The sequence below is a fragment of the Schistocerca cancellata genome, chromosome 4, assembly GCF_023864275.1.
Source record: "Schistocerca cancellata isolate TAMUIC-IGC-003103 chromosome 4, iqSchCanc2.1, whole genome shotgun sequence".
Taxonomy (NCBI): domain Eukaryota; kingdom Metazoa; phylum Arthropoda; class Insecta; order Orthoptera; family Acrididae; genus Schistocerca; species Schistocerca cancellata.
Genome location: NC_064629.1, coordinates 466847856 through 466875002, shown reverse-complemented (window position 1 = coordinate 466875002; position 27147 = coordinate 466847856). Strand labels below are relative to the sequence as shown.

The 27147-nt window shown below is 41.8% G+C and overlaps 1 protein-coding gene across 2 annotated transcripts in view; it reads right to left on the bottom strand.

The window, feature by feature from the left end:
- LOC126183505 (carbohydrate sulfotransferase 5-like) overlaps positions 1–27147 on the bottom strand; it is a 332383-nt gene that overhangs the window by 178781 nt on the left and 126455 nt on the right. Inside the window, exon 1 of one of the 2 annotated variants that reach the window (XM_049925553.1) lies at positions 1387–1472. The exons of the other annotated variant lie outside the window; for it this stretch is intronic. The gene's annotated coding sequence lies outside the window, so the exon portion shown is untranslated. Of the gene's footprint in view, positions 1–1386; positions 1473–27147 lie in introns of those variants that run through there. 2 annotated transcript variants of the gene reach the window in all.

The window sequence follows — 27147 nt, the reverse complement described above, 5'->3', positions numbered from 1 at the left end:
CGATCTTTTTGAAACAAATGAAAATTAGAATTGCATGTTTTGAGCGATCAATTTTCTTTATTTTTAACGGTTAATGGGATCATTCATCTAAAAAATTACTAAAAATTTATTCACAGTTGCGAATATGATCCACCTTCGGCTCTACATTGGAATGACAACAACGAAAATTTGTACCGGACGGGCACTCGAACCCTGATTTCCCACTTCACGCGAGTGGTCGCCTTAAACGGTTCAGCCACCCGAGCACGAATCATGGCCAGACCCAAACTTCCGAATATCGTCGTCCATGTGTCACAACCTGCACTTGTACGTTACGTATTTTCTCGTCCAGGAAGGATATACTGTATTTATTGACAGTCGAGGGCCTAATATTGGCGAATAAATACGAAATAGCAGTGCCTGTGTTACTACGTATAAAACAGAACTCAATGTGAGGGATTTGTCGCAGCAGTTTATTTAGAACAACTTGGGCCATGCTTAAGCGTAATACTCAGAAACCTCCAAAAATATTAGGTCGAGTAGATTCAAACCACGAGATCACCTCGCTCTCCAATGACCTCAGTATCATCGAAGCGTTAAAATTAGCCTACAATTCAACAACAGCATCTACAGCACTTCTTACGATCCATTCTTAAAAAAACTTTTACAGTATTTGGGAAAAGGCTCGAGACGGAACACCACCTCAGCTGCTGGAGGGTGGGGAACCACTCGGACGTTGTCTGCTCAAAGGAGACATTCCGCCACTGCATTGAAGTTTCTTGGACGACTGCAGCCCTTACCACACTACCATGAAGTAAGAAACCGAAGACAATCAGTGAAGCGCTCTAGGTGTGCTAATCGATCGAAGACACTACGAAAACGTTAGGCAGAGATACGGGAATCGCTTGAAGAAAAGCGAAGTTCGTGTCGTTAAGTGTTCACAGATAAATTCTGAGATTCACTGTTTCAGACAGACTGAGAAACAGATACTCTGAACACATCCTATACTTCATATTAGTGCTACGAGACAGGATGAGGGAGATAAAGATGCTTGCAGAGGAATAAAGAGTCAGTTTTCTCTCCACGACATCGATCAAAACACAGAGGGCCAATAATAGTTTGAACAGCCCTCCACAATGTACTCCACAGAGCCTGCTCGAATGAGGTTGCAAATGTGGGAGAAATTTGAGGGACCGCCTGTATATTTCTGTATTACAATACACAAATATTGTCACTGCCTTTAAAAATTATTTAAAACGGACAAAACATAACGCGCGAAAAATAAATGTAGATGTTTAGGCCTTCAACTACAACGCTCTGAATTTGGAGACACAGCGCCTTTCTCGTCAACAAAGGTCCCAAAATTCAATGAAAATTTCTAATGGCCGTTTCGTGAGCAGCACTTACCTGGAATGGTCAGAACCTCGTGTAAGGCCTGTTCTCGCTAACGTCTGTTGGAAAAATACAGCAGCAAAATCTTTCTGTTCCGCTATCCGCTTTGCCAGTTTGCAGCAGCATCCTACTGGTACTGTCGCTGTACCACGTCACCCACGTCCGGAATAACAGTGACTCACACTGGCGCATTAGAAACTTGCAAAAATAAAGTATGCCGAGAAAAAAAAACAAAGAGCTTTCGTAGCCTTGCATTAGCTGTATCAAGAAATGCAAAGCTTCTTCCCTCTCCCAAGGTCTCAGTTCGATTAAGTAAAACACGAAAGCAATGGCCGTGACATTCAGCTTTCGCCTGTTGTGTCCAGTGACCCACACCACACCTGCTCTTGCAGCACGCGTCTCTGCTACTGACTGTTCCTTCGTACTCCACTTCTGTGAACGAAACCTAACGGTAATCTCAGTATATGGCTATTCTTAGTGTTGCTGCCCTCGGGCAATCTTTCCACCTCTGACTGTGGGTGTACATCAAACCTGGCCTAGATTTGCGCTTCACGATAGCAGCACTCCGACTTCCCCATCACCGCGCCATTCAGAGTAGATGGGTGAATGAGACGGCTACGTGCCGAAGACTACACTCGCGCGAAACGTAGGTACATATTAAGTGATCGTAAATCCAGCATAAAAATATGGAGTGAGGAATAGCGGCCGGCCGCTACCGATCGTTCAGTGTACTGTGTGTTGAGACACACTTGTACTCTGCTCAGGATTGAAGTCTGATGTCAATTCCGCCACGGTTCGCCACCTGTCCTGTTTTACCAGTCTGCCCAGTCTACGACGTCTGACAACTACAACGAGGGGTGGCCACCCAACTCCATGACGTCTGGACGTTGTTTCACCTCGGTTTCGCCACGTGTTGAAGACACCCATCACAGCACTCCTCGAACACCCGACAAAACGTGCAGTTTTCGAAACTCTCGTGAGGAGCTCTGGGCCATCACAATCAGATATATTGCGCGCCTTCCCCATTTTCTACACGGACATCACTCTCACTGATACTACATGCGCCTTGTGTGTGTCTGACAAGTAGTTATTCCTCGCTTTGACGGGTTCATATCGATAGTAGGTCGGTGGTCATAATGTTCTGGCTGATCAGAGTACGCATGCATGTTCCACGTCTCTTCCTAAACCACTAGACAGATTTCAACCAAACTTTGTACACATATCACTTACGGCCTGGAAAGAACCGCTACGGGGTAAGTACCACCTATCTACCAATGCGGGATGATAAAACCAGTGTAGCCCACGACGCGCGAATACCCATATTTTATTTATCCAGAACTTGAGAATAAGAGCACTTAGTGACATGCAATAAACTTTACACATAATTTCCTGCCATTACGAATCTTTCTCGCTGACATCTCCCACAAAATAGCACTCCGTCTTCAGGCCACAAGTGGCCCATCGGACCATCCGACCGCCGTGTCATCCTCAGCTGAGGATGCGGGTAGGAGGGGCATGTGATTAGCACGCCGCTCTCCCGGTCGTTATGATGGCTTTCTTTGACCGGAGCCGCTACTATTCGGTCGAGTAGCTCCTCAATTGGCATCAAGAGGCTGAGTGCAGCCCGAAAAATGGCAACAGCGCATGGCGGCTAGATGGTCACCCATCCAAGTGCCGGCCACGCCCGACAGCGCCTAACTTCGGTGATCTCAAAAAAAAAAAAAAAAAAAAAAAAAAAGGTTCAAATGGCTCTGAGCACTATGGGACTCAACATCTTAGGTCATAAGTCCCCTAGAACGTAGAACTACTTAAACCTAACAAACCTAAGGACATCACTCACATCCATGACCGAGGCAGGATTCGAACCTGCGACCGTAGCAGTCCCGCGGTTCCGGACTGCAGCGCCAGAATCGCACGGCCGTCCGCCGCTCGTGGTCTCGCGGTAGCGTTCTCGCTTCCCGTGCACGGGGTCCCGGGTTCGATTCCCGGCGGGGTCAGGGATTTTCACCTGCCTCGAGATGACTGGGTGTTTGTGTTGTCCTCATCATTTCATCATCATCCAGGAAAGTGGCGAAATTGGACTGAGCACAGGTTGGGAAATTGTACGGGCGCTGATAACCACGCAGTTGAGCGCCCCACAAACCAAACATCATCATCCTCAGAATCGCACGGCCACCGCGGCCGGCTCGGTGATCTCACGGGAACCGGTATATCCACTGCGGTAAGGCCGTTGCCTCTCCCATAAAATGATTAAACGAAAACCACCGTATGAGGCATGAAGTTTTAATTTACTACTTCTTTACTACTACATGTATTGGCACCAGGTTTTGGAGACAGTGTTCACATATAGCACTAAATGTACAAATAAAATCATACAACATAACCACACATAGTTCAGAAGATATGACGTTGTAAACACTGAGCTGCGTGAAAATGAAACTGCAGGGCGAATTTCGCTAGAGATACGGGTGAAATATGTGTACAAACATGTGTGAAACATGTTAAATGTATGTGAAATAGGTTTGATATCTGCGTACGCCATAAATGCCACGGTTTATAGACTTATCCTAAACCTCTGGAACTGTTTCAACCACATTGTTACGATCTGGAAAGAAATACGTTGAGGATAAAAACCAGCAACCTCCTGTTGGATTGGGAGTGATAACGTGGAGAAAGATAGGTGGAGGGGGAGACTGACAGGCAGAGAGAGGGAAAGAGGAGATGGACACAGATAGGGGGTAGGAGAAGATGAGCAGAGAGAGGGGTAGGGGGAAATGGACAGAGAGAGGGGAAAGGAGGAGATGGAGAGAGAATGGGAAGACGAGGAGGTGGACAAGGACTGGAGAAAGAAATGGGCACAAACTGAGAGGAGGAAGAGAGAGGCAGAAGAGGAGGGAGGAGGAGATGGACAGAGAAAGGAAATAGGTGCAGATGGACAGAGAGAGAGAGAGAGAGAGAGAGAGAGAGAGCGAGAGAGAGAGAGAGAGGAGGTAGGAGGAGGGGATTAGTATTTAACGTCCCGTCGACAACGAGGTCATTAGTGACGGCTCACAAGCTCGGATTAGGGAAGGATGGAGAAGGAAATCGGCCCTGCCTTTCAAAGGAACCATTCCGAAATTTTCCTGAAGTGATATAGGGAAGTCACGGAAAACCTAAATCGGGATGGTCGGACGTGTTTTTGAACCGTCGTCCTCACGAATGCGAGTCCAGCGTCCTAACCACCAAGCCACCTCGCTCGGTTAGAGAAGCAGGATGAGATGAATAGCGAGAGGGGGGAGGAGATGGACAGGGATAGAGGGGACGATGAGATGGGCAGAGATAGGGGAGGAAGAGATGGACAGATATAGGACGAGAAGGAGATGAACAAAGAAAGGGTGGAGGGTCAGATGGACAGAGAGAGGGGTAAGAGGAGATGGACAGAGAGAGAGAGAGAGAGAGAGAGAGAGAGAGAGAGAGAGAAAGACGCAGGAGGAGATGAGCAGAGAGTGCAGAGTGGAGGAGGTGGACCGAGAGAGGGCGTGAAGGAGTTGGACAGAGTATTAGCATAGCTGGATCATCATCAGATGGCTTCACACAGTTCACAAAATTGTCAAACCACTTGGTAAAAACAAGTATCCGAATCCTGCTATTAGGGTGTGAAGCTGAATTTATCCTAAAATGAGATACTGTGCCTAATACCCGATACTGTCATAAAATAAGTTCAACTACTCAGCGTAATGAGTCTGAATAAGAAGTTCAAATTCTGTCCGATAATATTTTTTAAAATCTGCTTGGACATGTAAAATGATCCGAATGAGGTACTTAGGTACGAAACTGCAGTACCTTCCAATTTACAGGACAAGCGTAGAATCTGGTTTTCCAACGGAAATTATGTTTCTTTGCTCCCTAATTTTCATGGAAAATAGAACTCTGTCATTTCGGTAGTGTGTGGGTATGAAGCTACAGACACCAGATGACAGTCCGACTGCTTAGCTGGGTGGTAACGTGCTCGCCTCCCATGCAAGCGGACCTTGGTCCGATTCCCGGCCAGGTATACTGTCATAAAACTCGTAATTCAACACTTTTAAAATTAGGGATTCTCGACAGTATTCAGCTTCGTAATGGTCTTATCATCACTTACCATCCCTCAGGCGCTGCGACATCTACCGATATTTTCCAATAACGCTGAGCACTTTGTTGGACAGAATCTACTTGTGTCACATTAGCGAACTCTGCCATAAAAGGCATCTTTCCTCTATATTCAAACTCATTTGCAGTAATGACAATAGCTTCTGGGCAAATTAAAAGGAATGTCAGATCAGAACATATATTATCATCTGGTAAATAGAAATGAGCGAGTGGTATCGTTGCCGGGAGGCCCCATCCGGGGAAGTTCGGCCACCAAGTGCAAGTTTTATTTCAGTTGACTTCACATTGTGAGACTTGCACGCCGGTGATGAGGATGAAATGATGATAAGGACAACACAACTCCTAGTCCCCGAGCGGAGAAAATCTCCAACCTGGCCGGGAATCGGACCAAGGTCCGCTTGCATGGGAGGCGAGCACGTTACCACCCAGCTAAGCAGTCGGACTGTCATCTGGTGTCTGTAGCTTCATACCCACACACTACCGAAATGACAGAGTTCTATTTTCCATGAAAATTAGGGAGCAAAGAAACATAATTTCCGTTGGAAAACCAGATTCTACGCTTGTCCTGTAAATTGGAAGGTACTGCAGTTTCGTACCTAAGTACCTCATTCGGATCATTTTACATGTCCAAGCAGATTTTAAAAAATATTATCGGACAGAATTTGAACTTCTTATTCAGACTCATTACGCTGAGTAGTTGAACTTATTTTTCTCAGTATTTTCGTAATTTTACTTCGAGATCAAACTTCATGGGCTCATCGTCAACATTTATTCTCTCTTACTCTGTTTCATCTTAAAGTTGTTTTTTTCTACTCCATCTTCTTTCCTGATCAACCTGCTACTCCTGTGAAAAGTATTATGCATAAAATTTGTACTGATTATGTTTGAAATTCAGACGATACTGAACTTTAGTGTTCCCAAATAAAGTGGCAAAGATATTTCTCTTGAGCTTGGTGCTTACATTTGAGTGCGCAATTTGAAGAAAAGTATATCATTCCCAATTTCATTCGTGGCAAAGAATTGAATACTTATTCAATTAGTTGCACTCTGATACATTTTAAATACGAGCTTCGTAAAAGCTAAAATTTTTCAATATATCTGAGTGATCTAAAATCACTAACTCCTCAAAATAACAACATTCTCTCACTGTTTTAAAACGAACGCCCTTAATGAACTTTTATCAATTTTGTTTAAACTTGTATGAGTTTTGTTAGCTCGTACTACAATACTTCTCTTGCAGACAAAAAATAATATGCACCAATGTCGTACTCATCGTGACAAGAGAAGCTAACATAGAAAGTCAGTGGGCACCTACCACGACCTGAACTTAAAAAAGATTGGCCCGTAGGCCGAATCCAACTTCGAGTCAACTATAGACAACCAGGCAGTCTGACCGTGAGTTACTTGCACAGTAATTCTAAAGCCTCCTTCGAATCACATATTGCACTACAGGTCAACTCACTACATATTCCGCGATCGCTGTCGACGTCCTGTAGTTCCGTGTACACACACACACACACACACACACACACACACACACACACACACACACATAAAAACACATTGTAGCAATTCAGATTCGGTGATGAAGTACGACCTAAAGAAAGTACGCCCAAGACTAAGCAACATTAACAGGAAACATCACTGTCCCTGTACATCCCTATACACGTCGGCCGATTACACTCGAAGACAGAAAAACGACGCACCACGAAGGAATTATCCGAATGGGACGGAAATCGATAGAGGTGGGCCGGCCGGAGTGGCCGTGCGGTTCTAGGCGCTACAATCTGGAACCGAGCGACCGCTACGGTCGAAGGTTCGAATCCTGCCTCGGGCATGGATGTGTGTGATGTCCTTAGGTTAGTTAGGTTTAATTAGTTCTAAGTTCTAGGCGACTGATGACCTCAGAAGTTAAGTCACATAGTGCTCAGGGCTATTTGAACCATTTGATAGAGGTGGTGTACATGTACAGGCAAACAAGGAGCGTAAACATTGGATGATTGAACTGTGGAGAAACGTTGTGTGGAATGAGGAATCACGGTACACAATGTGGCGATCCCATGACAGGGTGTGGGTATGGCAAATACCCTGTGAACGTCGTCTGCCAGTGTGTGTAGTGCCAATAGTAACAGGCGGTGGTTTTATGGTGAGGTCGTGTTTAAAGTCACATACAGGGTATTTCATAGTCTTTGCGAGAAACGTACTGTTAGCGACCAAATATTCGCTGACACTTCCCGGAAACACGAAGCGTTGGTTGTATAAAACGGATTATGACCCGTCTGTAAGCAATATGTGTTACCTGTCATACAATCATGTGCTCTGCGTGAAAGGCGGTAAGAAAAAAAAAAAAAGACTTCCTGATTCACTTCTAAAATAAAATTTCTCCGCTGAAGGACACTCATACTTGCTGATTTCTTGTTAAAAATCGCTTCATCAAATTACGCAGGTAGGTAGAATGCTGCACACTTGGTTAGCGGATCCTGCCAGTTGGGTGAAATTTCGTCGTCGTCGTAGAGCTGCCGAATATTAGAGGACGCCTAACGTTACGGGGATATATATATATATAAATATATATATATATATATATATATATATATATATATATATATATTGGGATGGCGATATGCACCTACACAAATGTCGGTAGTAGTAGTATCGCATACAGAAGGTGTGAAAGGGCATTGGGTAGTGCATTGGCGGAGCTGTAGTGCGTACTCAGAGTACTCTGAATGCGGGATGGTACTGGAGCTAGACGCACTGGACATTCCATTTCGTAAATCGTTAGGGAATTCAATATTCCGCAATCCACAGTGTGAAGAGTGTACCCAGAATACACATTTTAAGCATCACCTCTCACCACGGACAATGCAGGGGCAGATGGCCTCCACTTAACGACCAAGAGCAGCGGCGTTTGCGTTCAGTTGTCAGTGCGTACAGACAGGCAACATTGCGTGAAATAACCGCAGAAATCAACGTGAGGCGTACGACGTACGTATCCGTTAGAACAGTGCAGTAGTTTGGTGTTAATGGCCTTTGGCAGCAGACGACCGACGCGGGTGCCTTTGTTAACTGTTCGACATCGCCTGCAGCGCCTTTCCTGGGCTCGTGACCATATTGGTTGGACCCTAGGCGACTGGAAAACTGTGACCTGACCAAATGAGCCCCCATTTCAGCTGGTAAGGACTGATGGTAGGGTTCGAGTATGTCGCAGACCCGACGAAGAGACGGACCCAAGTCGTCAACAAGACATTGTGCAAGCTGGTGGTGGTTCCATAATGGTGTGGACTGTGTTTACATGGAATGCATCCTCTGGTCCAAATGAACCAATCATTAACTGGAAATGTTATATTCGGCTACTTGGAGACCATTTGCAGACATTCATGGACTTCATGTTATCAAATTACGATGGAATTTTTATGGATGACTGTGCACTATGTCATCTGGCCACAACTGTTCACGATTAGTTTGAAGAATATTATGGACAATTAAAGTGAATGATTTTGCCACCCAGATCGCTCCTACATTGGGAATAATCGAGAAGTTAGTTCGTGCACGAAACCCTGCACTGGCAACACTTTCACATTTATAGACGGCTATAGACTCAATATTTCTGCAGCGTACTTCCAACGACTTGTGGAGTCCATGCCACGTAGAGTAGCTGCACTACGTCGAGAAAAGGAGGTCCGACACGGTATTAGGCGGCAACCCATCACTTTTGTCACCTCAGGGAATAGCGTACTACACATTTATATTCTGGAATTACTCATTATCCAGTATAAAAGTTACCATTTCTCAAAAGATATATGGTGAGTATAACATGGTGTGTTGAAGTATGATTGTCTTGTAGACAACTGTGTAAAGAGTTAGGCATTTAACCCGAAAATACACTGATTCTCTCACAAAATCTGTGAGTAATATATATAAAGGGACAATGACATGGGAACGAGACAGATGACAGATGGGAAAAAGTAAGTAAACTGTTTACTATGATATATGAAAAACAAATCCTGTCGTTCGAATACAGAATTAGTAGTATCATGCCTGACAAAGTTACGCCGTTTCAATATCTGGGTAATACGTTGCAAAGCTATATGAGATGGAACGAACATGTGAGAATTGTAGTAGGGAAGCCGAATGGTCAACTTTGGTTTATCGGGAGAAGTTTAGGGAAGTGTGGTCCATCCGTAAGGAAGGCCACATATAGGACTCTATTGTGACCTATTCTTGAGTACTGTTCGAGTGTTTGGGATCCGCATCAGGTCGGATTATAGGAAGACATCGAAACAATAGAGAGGAAGGTAGCTAGATTTGTTACCGGTGGGTTCGAACAACACAGAAGTGTTAACGGAATTTCTTGGGAACTCAAATGGGAATCTCTGGAGGGAACGCGACGTTCTTTTCGAGGAACGCTACTGAAAAATTCAGAGAACCGCCATTTGAAGCTGATGCAGAATGATCCTACTGCCGCCAATATACATATCCCCGTAATGGCCACGAAAGTAAGATACGATTAATTACGGCTCATACGGAGGCATATAAACAGTCGTTTTTCCCTCGCTCTGTCTGCGAGTGAAGCAGGAAAGGAAACGACTAGTAGTGGTACAGGGCATCCTCCGCCACGCACTGTATGTTGGCTTGCGGAGTATGTGTGTATATGTAAATGTATAACTGTTAATACATTTATCCCACTGTGAGACAAAACGGTAAATGCCTTCCTTCGTCCGAAGCAAATTGACGGCCACGAATATCTGGGCTCCAAAAATACGCAAATGGCAGGGGGAGGGATCGGGACGATATGGAGGTTGTGTCATGATTCCCCAGCGAAACTTCTGCAACGTAATCGCAAAAACCTTGGCAACATGTGGCCGGGCCCATATCCTCCATACAACCCCGATCTCTCGTCATATGAGATGATGGTTCTTCGTAATACGAAACTGATGTCGTGAGGAGACACTCCTCTTTATCCGTAACTGCAACTATATGTTTAAAGGACTGCTACTCCTGGAAAAAGGGGTAGGTAAAGCTTGTGCGACGCCGGCCACCAGCGTTCCGCTGGAGGCAGGCTGCCACATAATGAGGAAGTCCGGCTGACTGCGAGGTCACGCGACGAGAGCCTCCTTTCGCTCCAGCTGTGTTGCTGCTTCTTCCGACAGCTCACGCTACCTCCCGCACCGTGAACACTATCGAACAGTTTCAAAGTCCGTCAGTGGGCGTCCATGCCAGCATGGTAACCTTTAGAGACAAGGCGTTAGCTTCTCATCAAGGCTACAGACCTATGGGACCTTTTATATCGTGGCTTTCTTGCAGCTTGAGGAAAATCTGGGAATACGGCAGACACAGACACACACACACACACACACACACACACACACACAGAGAGAGAGAGAGAGAGAGAGAGAGAGAGAGAGAGAGAGAGAGAGAGAGAGACAGAGGGAGGGAGGGAGGGAGAGAGAGGGGGGGCGGGGGCGGAGGGAGGGAAGAGAATGTATAATTAGTTACACATTCCACGAGTCACCTGCAAGATATATAAGTTATTAACTTATTTTATATCGAAATACGTCTGCATGCTGGCCATTTACCGGTGAGTAGTAGTATTTTTGCACAAAGTAATCTGCAACTTTCTGTAACTAAAAATTCTTTTGTGGTATAGGACTCGTTCAGGAATAAATCTGAGGAATGAGTTTTTCCATGAAATGTTCGCTATTTGAAAAAAAAATATTTTCTAGGCATTTAGAATCTCCCCTTTAAAATAATGTTCAAAAAAGTGAGATAACTGGCACAGATGTATTTTAAATCGCTTATATAGACAGCTCATGAGTGGTGTTCCCTCACAGTCTTCACGAGTCTGGAAACAGACCTCAAGTCCTGCCTTACCAGAGATAATACAGACCAAAAGAGTGTTACATTTTCTGTTTGTTACACTGTAAGACACGTTTGCTATTGATTTTACGCTTATTGTATTGTTTTCTTCATGAGTAAACGCATGTGTGCGTTGTTAAAATTATACAGGGTGTTACAAAAAGGTACGGACAAACTTTCAGGAAACATTCCTCACACACAAGAAAGAAAATATGTTATGTGGACATGTGTCCGGAAACGCTTACTTTCCATGTTAGAGCTCATTTTATTACTTCTCTTCAAATCACATTAATCATGGTATGTAAACACACAGCAACAGAACGTACCAGCGTGACTTCAAACACTCTGCTACAGGAAATGTTCAAAATGTCCTCCGTTAGCGAGGATACATGCATCCACCCTCCGTTGCATGGAATCCCTGATGCGCTGATGCAGCCCTGGAGAATGGCGTATTGTATCACAGCCGTCCACAATACGAGCACGAAGAGTCTCTACATTTGGTACCGGGGTTGCGTAGACAAGAGCTTTCAAATGCCCCCACAAATGAAAGTCAAGAGGGTTGAGGTCAGGAGAGCGTGGAGGCCATGGAATTGGTCCGCCTCTACCAATCCATCGGTCACCGAATCTGTTGTTGAGAAGCATACGAACACTTCGACTGAAATGTGCAGGAGCTCCATCGTGCATGAACCACATGTTGTGTCGTACTTGTAAAGGCATATGTTCTAGCAGCACAGGTAGAGTATCCCGTATGAAATCATGATAACGTGCTCCATTGAGCGTAGGTGGAAGAAACTAAAATGAGCTCTAACACGGAAATTAAGCGTTTCCGGACACATGTCCGCATAACATCTTTTCTTTATTTGTGTGTGAGGAATGTTTCCTGAAAGTTTGGCCGTACCTTTTTGTAACACCCTGTATACTGCCAAGCCCTTCGGAAGGTGTTCTCCAAAACGAACTTTCTTAGTATACTTTCAAGTTAAGCTATGCTTTAACATCTACATCTATGGTGTGCAAACTAGTGCGAAGTGTTCGACAGAAGGTACGTCACACTGTAGCAATTAGTGATTCTTCCAGTTTCATTCTCGTGCGGAACGCAGGACGAGTGACTGCATAAAAGGCCTCTGTGCGAGCTGCAGTTTATCTTCGGGGTCCCTACGGGAGCAAGGCGTTAGGGTTGCGGTATATTAAGAATGTTTCACAGTAAGTAGGCTTAGAGGGATTGCTTATGGCAGTCTTAAAGAGAGTACCAGTTCAGTTTCTTCGCCATGTTTGACATTCTCCCACGAGTTAAACAAACCTCTAACTATTCGTGCAGCCCTTCTTTCTGTACGTTCAATATTCCCTGTCAGTCCTACCTGGCACGGGTACCGTATACTTGAGCAATATTCGAGGATGGGTCGTACGAGTGTTTTTTAAGCAATATCCTTTGTAGATAGATTGCATTTTCCTACTACCCTAGCAACCGAAATCTGACACCCGCATTACCTACGACTGAGCTTTTGTGATCATTCCATTTCATATCCCTACAAACTGTTACACCCAACTATTTGTATGAGTTGTGACTCACTGATATACAATAGTCGTACGACACTATATTTTTTCGTTTTGTGAAGTGCACAGTTTTGCATTTCTAAACATTTTAAGCACGTTTCCTATCTTCTGCACAACTTTTTAAATCATGTATAGATCTAACCGAATATTTGCGCAGCTTTTGTCACAGAGTATTCCATTACAGATAACTGCATCATCTGCGAAAAGTTTGAGGTACTATTATTGTCTGCAAGGTCATTAATATACAACAAGAACAGCAAGGGTTCCAACACACACCTTTGGCGCACACCTGAAGGTACTTCTAAATCTGCCAAGATAACATTCTGCATCTGCATTTCTCAATCCTGTCACAAATTTCGCTTGATACCTATACTATCGTACTTTCGATTATATGCGTTAGTGCGGTGCTAAGTCAAATACATAATTAGGTAAACCACTAAATATTTTCGTAGCAGCATTAGTTAACACTTTAAGTAAATTTTTTCCATCTAGTATTGCAAATCGGCCTTGCCACAGTGGTAACACCGTTTCTCGTCAGATCACCGAAGTGAAGCGATGTCGGCCTGGCTAACACTTGGATGGACGACCATCTGGTCTGCCGAGTGCTGTTGGCAAGTGGGGTGCACTAAGCCCTTTGTAACCTCCCCACGAAATTCATTCTTTCACATTTGGTAAACCTTCCTACAAAATTCTTTCCCATTTTTACCTCCCCACAAAATTACGTTACCATTTTAGTGTAACCTCAAAACAGAAAAATTCCTAAGCCTCTCAATTAAATTGTCGCTCACTTATAACTTTTCAATAATTGACTGTGAATTTTACCTGGTAAATTTTGGACGTCAGCAGTGCTGCGTCATGGCCCTGAAAGATCATTCTGAATAAAAAGAGAAAAATTCTTACCTCAATGAAGTCGCCGGATAACGCATATATATCTGCTCTTACAATATATATATATATATATATATATAGCACAGCCCTGTGCAATGCTGGCCGATAGATTTGTCATTTATGAAAGGAAGCAACTGATTTTTCTTTTGCAACAATCGGAATGATCATGGACTGGAGAAATTAGTAAATTCTTTAAATTGAAATGAATGCTTGTTAAAAATTATTTTATATGAGAAAGATTGTTATTAGGACATTTTTAAAACACTTACGTGGGAGTTCAGATAACATTACTAGATATGCGCGAGGCTGCTTTTTACCTTATACAATAATACTCAGGCTCCGGCATCGCTGCACCGCGACCGGCGCAGCCAACACGATACACTATACCAGACCAGAGCAGACTGCAGACTAGCCACTAGCAACAACTTACTGCTACAGCTACACAGTTCCTACTAAGTCAACACTGCTCTCTGGTCAGCGATTCTCTCATACCTTGCATATCGCAGGCAGCGCATGAGCAATACATCGAAATTACATCTGCTCGGACCTTACATAACTCTGTTACATAACCCTCCACTGGGGAGGGGGGTGGTGGGGGAGGGGGGGGGGGCAAAAATTTGGCAGCGATGGTGAGTCAATTGGACTTGCCATGAGCAACAAATTTTTCTATAATCTACTTAATTAACTAAGTTTACAGTCACAGAGTATATACATATATATAAGTGCAGAACATGAAATAAAATAGAGTGCACATGCACTGAGTACAGAACATATCAAGAAATCACAAAATGTATACGCAATGAGTACAAAACGTATTAACAAATGACATAAAGTGCACACGCGCTGTATATATTTTTACCATTTTATAAGAACTAGGAAAGGAAAGGGAAGGATTGCATCATGGTTGTAGCACAGTAGGTTGCACGTAGCTGCACTGAAAGTCCATATCTTTCTACAGAAGCACAACACCAAGTGAGACAATCTGAAGTTCTCTTCCCTGAAGTATTAATCAGTGTAGCTAAGACACTGAAATGTTATATTAATATTCAATGTATTAATTTGGTAGTACATTAGGTACACCAAACAGTGGGACCATAATAACATCTCCATCGTTCAAGGTGGTGGACAGCACCACCACACTCTTGTAGAATCCATACTCTTTCACTAACGTAGAATTAGTGCAAAACCCAAATAGAGTGCTCCATCATCATGAGGATGGATAGGAAAAACGGATATTGCAGTAATTTCTGGTAATTAGGTCAGAAGGTGAAGGACATTAAGTCTTATACTAGTCATCATTGAGAATTAAACTAGTCTATCAACCGATTTGAGTAAGTGTTGGCACTCATTGCTTAGTTACTAAACATTTCTGTACTATGAATGGAGTATTACATAACATTATTCACAAGTCATCTGATTACAGTAAATATTGTCACTCATTGGCCAGTTACGAACCATTTTTATGCATTATTCATAAGTGATCATTCAAAACAGGAGTTAATTAATGGCATAGCATTTACATAATTCATCTAATTATAGTAATCATTGGCACTCATTGGCCAGTTACAAAGTATTCATATAGTTTTATAAAACATTATTCAGTATTATTCAGAAGTCATCATTCAAAATAAGAGTTAATTATTGGCATAGCATTTATAGAGTACAACAAAAATATTATTTACAGAAATTATTGGCATAGCATATATGCATTATTACAAAACATTATTCAGTATTACTCAGAACTTATCATTCAAGTAACATAGGACATATTTAAAATGTAACACACTGTAACTATTACTCAAGGTCTGTGGTCCAATAATACATAGATATAATGGATTAATACATCTGAGAAATTTGCATTATATTTAGAACTAAAAATATCTCTTAACTGGTAGCATTATTTGGGACTGGTAATACATTTTTTTTTGTGCTAGCAATGCATTGCGTTGAGATCGATAATTAATTGCTGGCGCATGAAAATATTAGCTTTTGACTTATTGCTGGAAATGAGGATTAATAACGTCATTCGTCATGAGTCAGCTGTAGCAAGGTTATGGAAAAAGTAGAGTATATGTGATCACATTCATGAATGATACACACAAATGGGTAAAATAAAATGCAAGTACTAGAACTGAAAAAAATACAAAATGGATTATTCAGCTGAACGAAGAAACGCATATTATGCTGAAAAGTAGTGAACTTCGAATTAACAGGTAATGAAACGTGTACTCAATATGTATGTAGTCTAGCTGTCCTTTCCAAAACATTCAGTCATTATACCATGCGACATAAGACATACTATCAAAACGAACTGCAACAAATACTTAAATAAGTACATAGCATCTCTTAACTAATAGTAAATATATAAACTTCATCATTATTCTCATCTGCAAGGAAAAACTTCATTATTCATATTACCATAACTTCATTACTACCATCATCTGCAAAGAAAAACATTATCCATATTAGCTTATTCTTCATATAACTATACATCACCATTCATTATCAGCTGCAAAAAAGACACTTCATTATTCATTATTGATATTACCATCTACTTCATACAACTATTCATAGTATAGAGTTTATTTCTAGCATATCTCATCACTAAAACTAAGATGTGTAGTTCTGTCTGACAGCCTGCATCAATCGTCTCGTATTCTGAAAGAAAAATAAATAGTTAAGACTGCTATCATACGATGTGTATAGTATATTCTTGGTAATGTTTGTTAATTCTGATCCATTTACTCTTCGTGACAAGATATTGCATTTTCTTTCGTTCATTCCGAAGGTGAAATTCCCATTTAATAGTAATCCACTGTGGTTTGTTTAAGTTATTTCTTTTACACGTTATTGCTTTCTGAAAATGATGAATAAGGATTAATATCTTGCATTTAAATCATATACTCATTAAATAAAAACTTGTTTCTAGTGGTATAATTAAGCATACAGCATAGCATGACAGAAAACGTATTATGTCAAAAACATAGACAGTTTTCAAGTGCAAAAAAAAATGTACACAGAGTATCATAATGTAGTAGCAAAAAAAATTAAAAATAGTCACGATGTTGAGATATCATAAGGAAAAATGTCAAACTCAACTGGTGTTTGTTATATCTTAAATATTTCGTAGTGCATACAAACAAAACAGGAAAACAATCATACATACACGAAACATGGAAAATGTGCACGGTCTGATATATAACGACAAGAAAAGCGACCTGCTAACCTTACCTTGCCGGGCACTTGCCAGGAAAAAATATGATAATCATCAGTAAGTGTTCATATAAATATAATTGCGTAAGTGGTCATATAAAAAATCAGGAAATGGCATTACAGTGTGATAAATCATAAAGTATGTTCATTCAATAAAGGGTTTAATATTGGAGACATGGTCATTGCCCTTGCTTTTTCTGGTTCTCAAAGTTTCGACGTGTACTACATTGGGGTGAGGATTGCTGCGAATTCGATATGGACCTGCGTATAGAAGCTCAAATTTACTGCATCTACTTTTTCCTCTGTTGGATAAATAGTGTGTACGTACTAATATCTTCTGTCCAATGTGAAAGTCACGGCGTGTAAAACCTGTTTTTGCTGTCTTCTCCGGCGCTCTGCGGCACGTTTGATGTTGTTGAGTGCAATGTCAATTATTTCATGGTGGCGTAGTCGACGCGATGTAGGAAAGGATACTAATCCTTTAATTTTGTTAGGTGGTTCAATATTTTTCAATATAACAGTCGGAGATAGCATAGTAGATTCATTTGGTATGGAATTAATTACATCCTGGAATGAGAGTATGTGTGTGTCCCAATCAATATGTCTTTTATGGCAGTATATTCTACACAGTTTACCAATTTCTTTCATTAGACGTTCACAAGGGTTCGAAGAAGCGTGATACTTGGATATATAGATCGGAGAAGTGTTTCTTGCTCGTAACATACGTGTCCATATAGCAGATCGAAACTGTGGTCCATTGTCGGAAATTACTTTCAATACATGTCCTACATGAAATAGAAAATGATTTACAAATGCTTTCGAAACAGATTTAGCAGTAGCTTTGCGTAACGGAGTGAAGGTAACAAATTTCGAAGTGAGTTCAACAGCGACAAAGATGTAGCAAAAACCTCTATTAGATCTGGGAATCGGACCAAAAATGTCTACAGCGGCAATGTGCCTCAATTTAACGGGTACAATGGGATGTAACGGAGGAATATGTGAAGTCGTGTCTGATTTAGCTTTCTGGCAGATTTTACATGACGCTAAAACTCGTCGAATACGTTTCTCCATGTTGGCAAAATAACAGCTCCGTCTCAGTATAAGAAAACATTTTCTGGCTCCGTAATGTGCGTAACTTAAATGAGTATACCAAATTAATTTGTTAAGAAGTTAGTCAGGAATGCATAGTAACCAGTTGTTGCTGTCAGGGTGAGACCGGCGAAACAGAATATTATTGCGTACAGTGTAATGGTTTCTAATGGTAACATTATTCCTATCTTGCCAAAGGTGTTTAATTTCTTTCCATACGTTGTCTTTACTCTGCTCTTGTGCTATGTCTCGTAATGACGCCGAAATGAAATTTTCAAATGCAACTTGTTGAATATACATGACGCTAAAATTCACTTGGCAGAAGTTGGTTGCGATGTCTTGCTGATTGTTGCTGAGAGAACGGGACAGTATGTCTGCTACAATATTTTGCGTACCGGGAATATGAACAATTGTAAAATTAAATTCCTGTAAATAAAGTTTCCATCTGCTTAATCTGTCGCGTGTAAATTTAGCGGAAAGTAAAAACTGGATAGCTCTATGATCTGTGTAAACGGTCGTATGTCTTCCATAAAGAAAATGCCTAAATCTCGTAAATGCCCATACAACACATAATGTTTCAAGTTCTGTAACAGAATAATTGCGCTCAGCAGGTGAGCCGGCCGGTGTGGCCGTGCGGTTCTAGGCGCTTCAGTTTGGAACCGCGTGACCGCTACGGTCGCAGGTTCGAATCCCGCCTCGAGCATGTCCTTAGGTTAGTTAGGTTTAAGTAGTTCTAGGGGACTGATGACCTCAGAAGTTAAGTCCCATAGTTCTCAGAGCCATTTGAACCATTCAGCAGGTGACAGAATGCGACTCGCAAAGGCGATGTTTTTAATTACTGTAGTATCGTCTACTTCAATTTCCTGAAAAATGTGTGCGCCTAAAGCGGTGTTAGAACTGTCGGTGGCAATGGAAAAATTTCTAGTAAGATCTGGGTGTGATAAAAGAGCTGCATTCAACAAGGCATGTTTCAAATTAACAAACTCAGACTGCGCTTGGCTATCCCAGGACCAAATAGTGTTTTTACCTGTCAATTGACATAATCTAAGGGTGTCTAAAGCAGAGTAATGAATAAATTTACGAAAAAAGTTAATTAATCCCAGAAAGCTGCGTAATTGTTTCTTCGTCGTAGGAACAGTAATGTCACGTAAAGCTTGAAGTTTTTCGGGGTCAGGCGCAATGCCTTCTGCTGAAATTACATGTCCAAGAAATTTTATAGAAGTTTTGCCAAAGTGCGATTTGCTAAGATTAACTGTGAGTCCTTGTGCACGAAAAGTTTGCAACAGTTGTTCAAGAATCAGATTGTGTTCAGACCAGTTAGCTCCTGCAATAAGAATGTCCTCTACATACGTTGTGATTCTGTCTTTCATGCAAAAGTGTGTATCGGATGTCGTCAAAAGTAATAACATTTTCGTGATCAAGAGGCTGTGTGCCAAAAGTATTGCTTACGTTGCTGGAAGATTCAATCTGTACTGTATCTAGTCAAATTCTATCTGACGTGCTGTTATTTGCGGGAGGATGCTGTGGCATTTCAACTATTTGTACTGTTCTGTTATTTGTTCCTGACGTATTACGTTCAGGATGATACCGACTGTCTGGTTCATTCATGATAATCTGTTGTTGTGGTTGATTTTGCTGCTGGTAAGTCCGACTATTATTAAACGTACGCTGAAAATTGTGCTCATTACTTTTACGCCAGTCATGATAGTCACTGTACGGCGCGTTGCGGTACGAGTTAAAATGATGTGTTTTCTGTACGTAGTGATTTCCTTGTTGTTGTGCGTTACTATTTGGCGGAGCCGACGCTATACGTGTAGGCGGCGAAACATTAAAGTTTGGTTGACCTTGCAGACTACATTGTTGGTTAGGTATGCTAACCGGCTGGCTTTGATGCTGTTGCGGGGAAAACCCTCTATTGTTGCCAAAAATGCGTCTGCGATAGCTGAAAATTTTGTACATACTGGTGATTACACTTCTGTCTTTCATTAAAATTACGCTGATAGTTCTGGAGTGTCTAATGAAAATTATCACTTTCAGGTAAAACTAGTCATATCAGGTTTTCTTTACTCATTCTTAATCCTAGATAGATCAATAGTTGAAGAGCTGTTTTGATAGATATAAAGGATAGTAAAAGAGAAGGCAGCAGTGCAGAAAACTAAAGATGAAATAGCACTACTACGGCTCGGGGCCCTGTGCATGCTACGGCACATATTCATCGAAGTGTAATTAATCCCCTGAGGTCACTTACGCTCTGCAAATAAATTTTAGTTTCTGCCTTACAGGCAATGCCGGTGAAAATTCAAAAGCAAATTGTTGTATCCAGTTAAATTCTAGCTTCTGCATTACAGGCCAAGCTGATGAAAGTACCAAAACAAATTGTCGTATCCAGTCCAAAGCGTGAATCTGTGTTCTGTCATTTTTAAATACCTTAAATTTTCTCACGGATAGAAAGTGCTTGTAATCAAAATTATCGTCTCTGTATGTCTGAACAGGTTCAGGATTGTATGATAATCTATTTGTCTGTGACTGTTCGGAATCTAATTCACGTACTCTCTGTAAATTACCTAAATTATACTGGCTGTGTGAGTCTGACAAATGTTCGGAAAGTGGCGTATGCTGTGATGTGTTAAAGGCTGAAATATTTTTCATCTCTGTCACTACTTGCTGTAAAATTGACAATTTTCTACGTAATGTATTATTGGACGAACCTATCTCACTGATCGTCTGCTGTAAATTTTGGAATTCGGGTGTTTGATTAAGCGAAACTGGTGACGTATCGTCTGATTTGGAGTCATTATTATTTTCGATAACGTCAATACGACTGGCCAATTCATCATATTTTTCAATCAGTGCTTTTACCTGATTATCGTTTTTAGTATCACAAACATTAATTTGTTTTTGTATTTTACGTGTGGTTTTTCTCAATTTTTTAACGTCTGCTTTGATGGCATCGAGATCCTGTATTAGTTCCAACTTTTCAAGTCTGTTGGTCATTGTCTGAATGTCTAATGTGTGTGTGTGTGTGTGTGTGTGTGTGTGTGTGTGTGTGTGTGTCAGTTTTTGTTTTAAGATTGGAGATTTCATTATGCAATTCGGTGTTCAACTGTTTGATTTCGTCTGATACTGTAGCAATATTGCTGTCTACGTATGCTTTTGCTTTCGTAAACAATTTACGATTATCTTCCTATCTCTGTGCAGTAATTGTTTCCATGACTTGTTGCTTTACTTTATTCTGTTCCAGTATAAATTTACTGTAACGCGTTTCACTGTTTTGTAGGTGGTGATTAAAACGTTCATCAATTTGGCTGTTCTGTTGGTCAAATTTCGCGTCTACTTTCGCATCCAGCGTGCGTGAAAGTTCTGCTGACATTAATTTAAACTCGTCGCGTAACTGTGTTGCGTTTACAGAACATTGTTTAGCGACTGCACTAATTTCATCTCTAAGTAATTTAGTTGTGGCTGCATGTGTATTACTTAATTCTTGTGCCACAGATCTAATTTCTTCACTACTGTTCCTAGCACAAGCCTTAATTTCCTCACGTAATTGTTCTTTAGTATCGTGACATTGCACGGCAACGGCTGTAATCTGTTCACTAAGCTGTTTGAAATGGTTGTCTTGTTTTTCATTCAACTGTATAGAATTGTTGTCTAGTTTTTCATTAAGTTGTTTGTTCGATTCGTTAAGGTTGTCGTATTTTTCATTAATTTGCTGTTTGAGATTTTCATTAAGTTGTAGCAACAATGCCATAAATCGATCCATGCTAAAATTAGCTGCGGTATTTTCTGTGCTGTGTGATGGTGTATCTGCATATGTCACGTTTTGTGTACCGGCAACCATTTGGTCACTGTCTGATTCACAAAAAGGTTCGCCAATCGGATGTGCACTGTTGGTCACTACATCGGAATCAAATAGATTTGACGTGGTTTGTGTATATTGTTCACCTTCGTTAGCAATATTTATCCGTTCACTGTGTAAATTTTGCAAATCAGGTGTGTTAAACTGGGCAGCGTTCATTGTAACGGAAAGTGCAGCGTCATCAATTGTCGTTAAATTAACAGAGGACACAATTGCTCATCATTAGCATTAAAATCATTACTAGTGATCGGCACGCACTGATTATCTGTAATTAGAGGATTATCGCTATTACACTGAGTGTCACAAGTATTATCGGTCAAATTATTTGAGTCGGCTATTTCACTCATTGCACATCGCGATGTACTGTTAACAGTTTTTCGTGGCATTTTTCACAAATCAAAATTAAGCACAAAAATGAAACAAAGACGAAACAAAAATAGAACAAACAATTACAACAAAGAGCAATAAATTGCCGATGATCTGTGAAACAAAGAGTGACAAATTAGTAAATGCGTTGCGCCAGATGCAAACTACATTTAAGTAAATAAGAGCAGATATATGACTACTTTTCAGAAATTCACAAAGAAAATACGATCCTGGCCGGTTGTCGCCAAGTGTAACCTCCCCACAAAATTCATTCGTTCACATTTGGTAACCTCCCTACAAAATTCTTTCCAATTTTTACCTCCCCACAAAATTTCGTTACCATTTTAGTGTAACCTCAAAACAGAAAAATTCCTAAACCTCTCAATTAAATTGTCGCTCACTTATAACTTTTCAATAATTGACTGTGAATTTAACCTGGTAAATTTTGGACGTCAGCAGTGCTGCGTCATGGCCCTGAAAGATCATTCTGAATAAAAAGAGAAAAATTCTTACCTCAATGAAGTCGCCGGATAACGCATATATATCTGCTCTTACAATATATATATATATATATATATATATATTAGCGCAGCCCTGTGCAATGCTGGCCGATAGATTTGTCATTTATGAAAGGAAGCAACTGATTTTTCTTTTGCAACAATCGGAATGATCATGGATTGGAGAAATTAGTAAATTCTTTAAATTGAAATGAATGCTTCTTAAAAATTACTTTATATGAGAAAGATTATTATTAGGACATTTTTAAAACATTTACATGGGAGTTCAGATAACATTACTAGATATGCGCGAGGCTGCTTTTTACCTTATACAATAATACTCAGGCTCCGGCATCGCTGCACCGCGACCGGCGCAGCCAACACGATACACTATACCAGACCAGAGCAGACTGCAGACTAGCCACTAGCAACAACTTACTGCTACAGCTACACAGTTCCTACTAAGTCAACACTGCTCTCTGGTCAGCGATTCTCTTATACATTGCATATCGCAGGCAGCGCATGAAATTACATCTGCTCGGCCCTCTTACACCTTGTTAGGTAAACTGAGGAGCTACTTGACTGAGAAGTTGAGACTCCGATCTCGTATACTGACATACGGTCGGGAGAGCAGTTTGCTGACTACATGCCCTCCATATCTGAATCCAGTGGCTCCTGTGATCTGAGTAAGACACAGCGGCCGGTCGGTAGCGTTGGATCTTCATAGCCTATTCGGGCGGAGTTTAGTTTTACAATTGCAATTACCTAATTGCATGATACGCTTTTGTGCAATAACAATTTCCTTTCATGAAAGATGAAATACCCGAGAAAATATTACCATCTGATGTTATTGAATGAAAACATACAAAATATATTGTCCTACTAATTTATTTCACCCCAAGACACACAATAACGTGAAGTACAAACAGAAGTGATTGTGATGAACTGTTTATTTTTTAGTACAAATTTCAGCATCTACAGCAAAACGTTTGAAAGTTCTGCCTTAATTACTAACTCTTCCCTGTTTTTTAAGTTTATCACTTGAGTAGTGCAGGTAAGCTTCTGGGCCACTGAGTGAAAGAGTGTCACTCTGAAAGAACATTCAATCATATCCGATAAATGCAAGGCTCTTTTTGTCAAAAATATCAGCGTATAAATGAAATATTAAATCAAAGCGCCACGTTGCTTGTGACAGAAACTAAGGTAAAGTTATGGGGGAAAACTTATCACAAACGTTCTCACGCCATTCTCTGCTCATTCACTGAACGATAACGTCGAGGCTGTAGAAGGCAACTTATGTACGTTATCGAAATTACGCGAACATGGATAATTTATGAGCAGTTTTTACACTAGTTCGAGGAAAATGTTAGAAAACGTATGGTAACAGTTATTAAAACGACAGAAGAATTATATCAGCACGATCGGAACTAGAGGGAAAGCCACGTGCTGTGAGAAAATATATCACCAATTCCAAAGTGTTCTACAGATGATATCGAAATTGCTCCCTCTCATGCACATCCCAGCTCAATGGCATGGACGGATTATTGTGTTACCTAGTACAATGTAAATACCTTATAACAACTGTTCAAAAATAAAATCCTATTTTAAAGTGCTTCCCACAAAAAATGGGGGGGGGGGGCTAGATACTGTACATTCAGCATATGCATTGTATAGTTTTCTACAGGTGCATCCTATAGCAAAATACTTCATCTGTCGTTTATAACCCCTTGACCTACAACCACGTGTAAGAAAAGTGGTCTGGTATCTGGGCGAAATGTAAACTTCACGGATCTGGGCCGTGGTATATCGGTGGGGTAAAGTTTGTACGAAAAATGAAAAACGTAGCGAAACAATGTGGGATTGCAAGAGATGCAAAGTTCCATTATCTGTACCCATATGTTTCGAACAATGTAACATCCTTGAAGATTATGGATTGGTGTCGTTGCTTTTTGTAAGAGTACTAATTATGTGAAGGATGTTTTCAGGAACTGGATGGTTGGTTGGTTGATTCAGGGGACCGAACGAAACAGCGAGGTCCTCAGTCCCACTGCATTAGGGAAGGATGGGGAAGGTTGTCGGCCATGCCTTTTCAAAGTAACCATCCCGGCATTTCCCTGAATTTTAGGGAAATTATCAGGACCTGGAGGTATGCGGTATTGATTTATATTATACTGTATTAACTGACAATAAATCTTTTGCGGTATTTCTAACACAATTATTACATGAGCTAGTAATCACTTACAAGCCGGCCGGTGTGGCCGAGCGGTTCTAGGCGCTACAGCCTGGAACCGCGCGACCGTTACGGTCGCAGGTTCGAATCCTGCCTCGGGCATGGATGTGTGTGATGTCCTTAGGAGAGTTAGGTTTAAGTAGTTCTAAGTTCTAGGGGACTGATGACCTCAGATGTTAAGTCCCATAGTGCTCAGAGCCATTTGAACCATCACTTATAAAATATTTCACAAAATTAAACCAGCTGGATTTTTCACAAGTACGTGCATTCCGTAAGACGTGCGCGACTCGCACAACGTCGGATCGATTTGCCGAACCGTGGAATGGCTCGACGGCTGTACGATCGTGTTTACATTTTGGACCCGGACCGTTGGAACTTAAATCGTCAGTTAAGGAGTTCATCGCTACATCTACATTCTGCAAAGCACTGAGAAGTACATAACAGAGGGTACCTCCTATTGTACCACGTATTACAGCTTCATTCCGTTCCACTCGCGTATGGAGAACGTGAAGTATGAGTGTTGAAAAGCCTCTGAACGCACTGTAATTAGTCTAACACACACATCAAAATAAAGTTTTGCATCCCCCCGGTTCCCAGAACTCCTGAAGACAGACGTTAGTTGTGTATATTGTATTACACACACAGTCCCTTTAGCTGTTCAGAGATATCAGTAAACCCGCCAAAAGATGTAAACAACCATGCATGAGCAGCGCCTATTAGACGGAGGGGGTCCTACGGCCGATCAGTTCCAGTTATTCCACCAGGAAGGAGGTACACGGCTCGTGTCGTCTGTACTTCAACCATGCCTAGATGGTCAGTACCGCGGTTCGATCGCGTCCGCATTGTTACTTTGTGCCAGGAAGGGCTCTCAACAAGGGAAGTGTGCAGGCGTCTCTGAGTGAACCAAAGCGATGTTGTTCGGACATGGAGGAGATACAGAGAGACAGGAACTGTCGATGACTGCCTCGCTCAGGCCGCCCACGGGCTACTACTGCAGTGGGTGACCGCTACCTACGGACTATGGGTCGAGGAACCCTGACAGCAACGCCTCCATGTTGAATAATGCTTTTAGTGCAGCCACAGGACGTCGTGTTACGACTCAAACTGTGTGCAATAGGCTGCATGATGCGCAACTTCACTCCAGACGTCCATGGCGAGGTCCATCTTTGCAACCACGACACTATGCAGCGCGGTACAGATGGCCACAACAACATGCCGAATGGACCGCTCAGGATTGGCATCACGTTCTCTTCACCGACGAGTGTCGCATATTCTTTCAACTAGACAATCGTCGGAGACGTGTTTAGGAGGCAATGCGGTCAGGCTGAACGCCTTAGACACACTGTCCAGAGAGTGCGGCAAGGTGGAGGTTCCCTGCTGTGGCATTATGTGGGGCCGACGTACGCCGCTAGTGGTCATGGAAGGCGACGTAACGGCTGTACGATACGCGAATGCCATTCTCCGACCGACAACAGTGCAACCATATCGGCAGCATACTGGCGAGGCATTCGTCTTCACTGACGACAATTCGCGCCCCCCATCGCGCACATCTTGTGAATGACTTTCTTCAGGATAACGACATCGGTCGACTAGAGTGGCATCATGTTCTCCAGACATGAACCCTAACGAACATGCCTGGGATAGATTGGAATGCGCTGTTTATGGACGACGTGACCCACCAACCACTCTAAGGGATCTACGCCGAATCGCTGTTGAGGAGTGGGACAATCTGAACCAACAGTGCCTTGATGAACTTGTGGATAGTATGCCACGACGAATACAGGCATGCATCAATGCAAGAGGACATGCTACTGGGTATTAGAAGTACCGTTGTGTACAGCAATCTAGACCACCACCTCTGAAGGTCTCGCTGTATGGTGGTACAACATGCAATGTGTGGTTTTCATGAGCAGTAAAAAGGGCGGAAATGATGTTTTATGTTGACCTCTATTCCAATTTTCTGTAGAGGTTCCTGAACTCTCGGAACCGAGGTGATGCAAAACTGTTTTTGATGTGTGTAGTACCTTGACGGTCCCAACGGTAACGATACGTAGGGGGCTGTAATACGAATATTCCTAAGTTCCTCACTTAATACTACT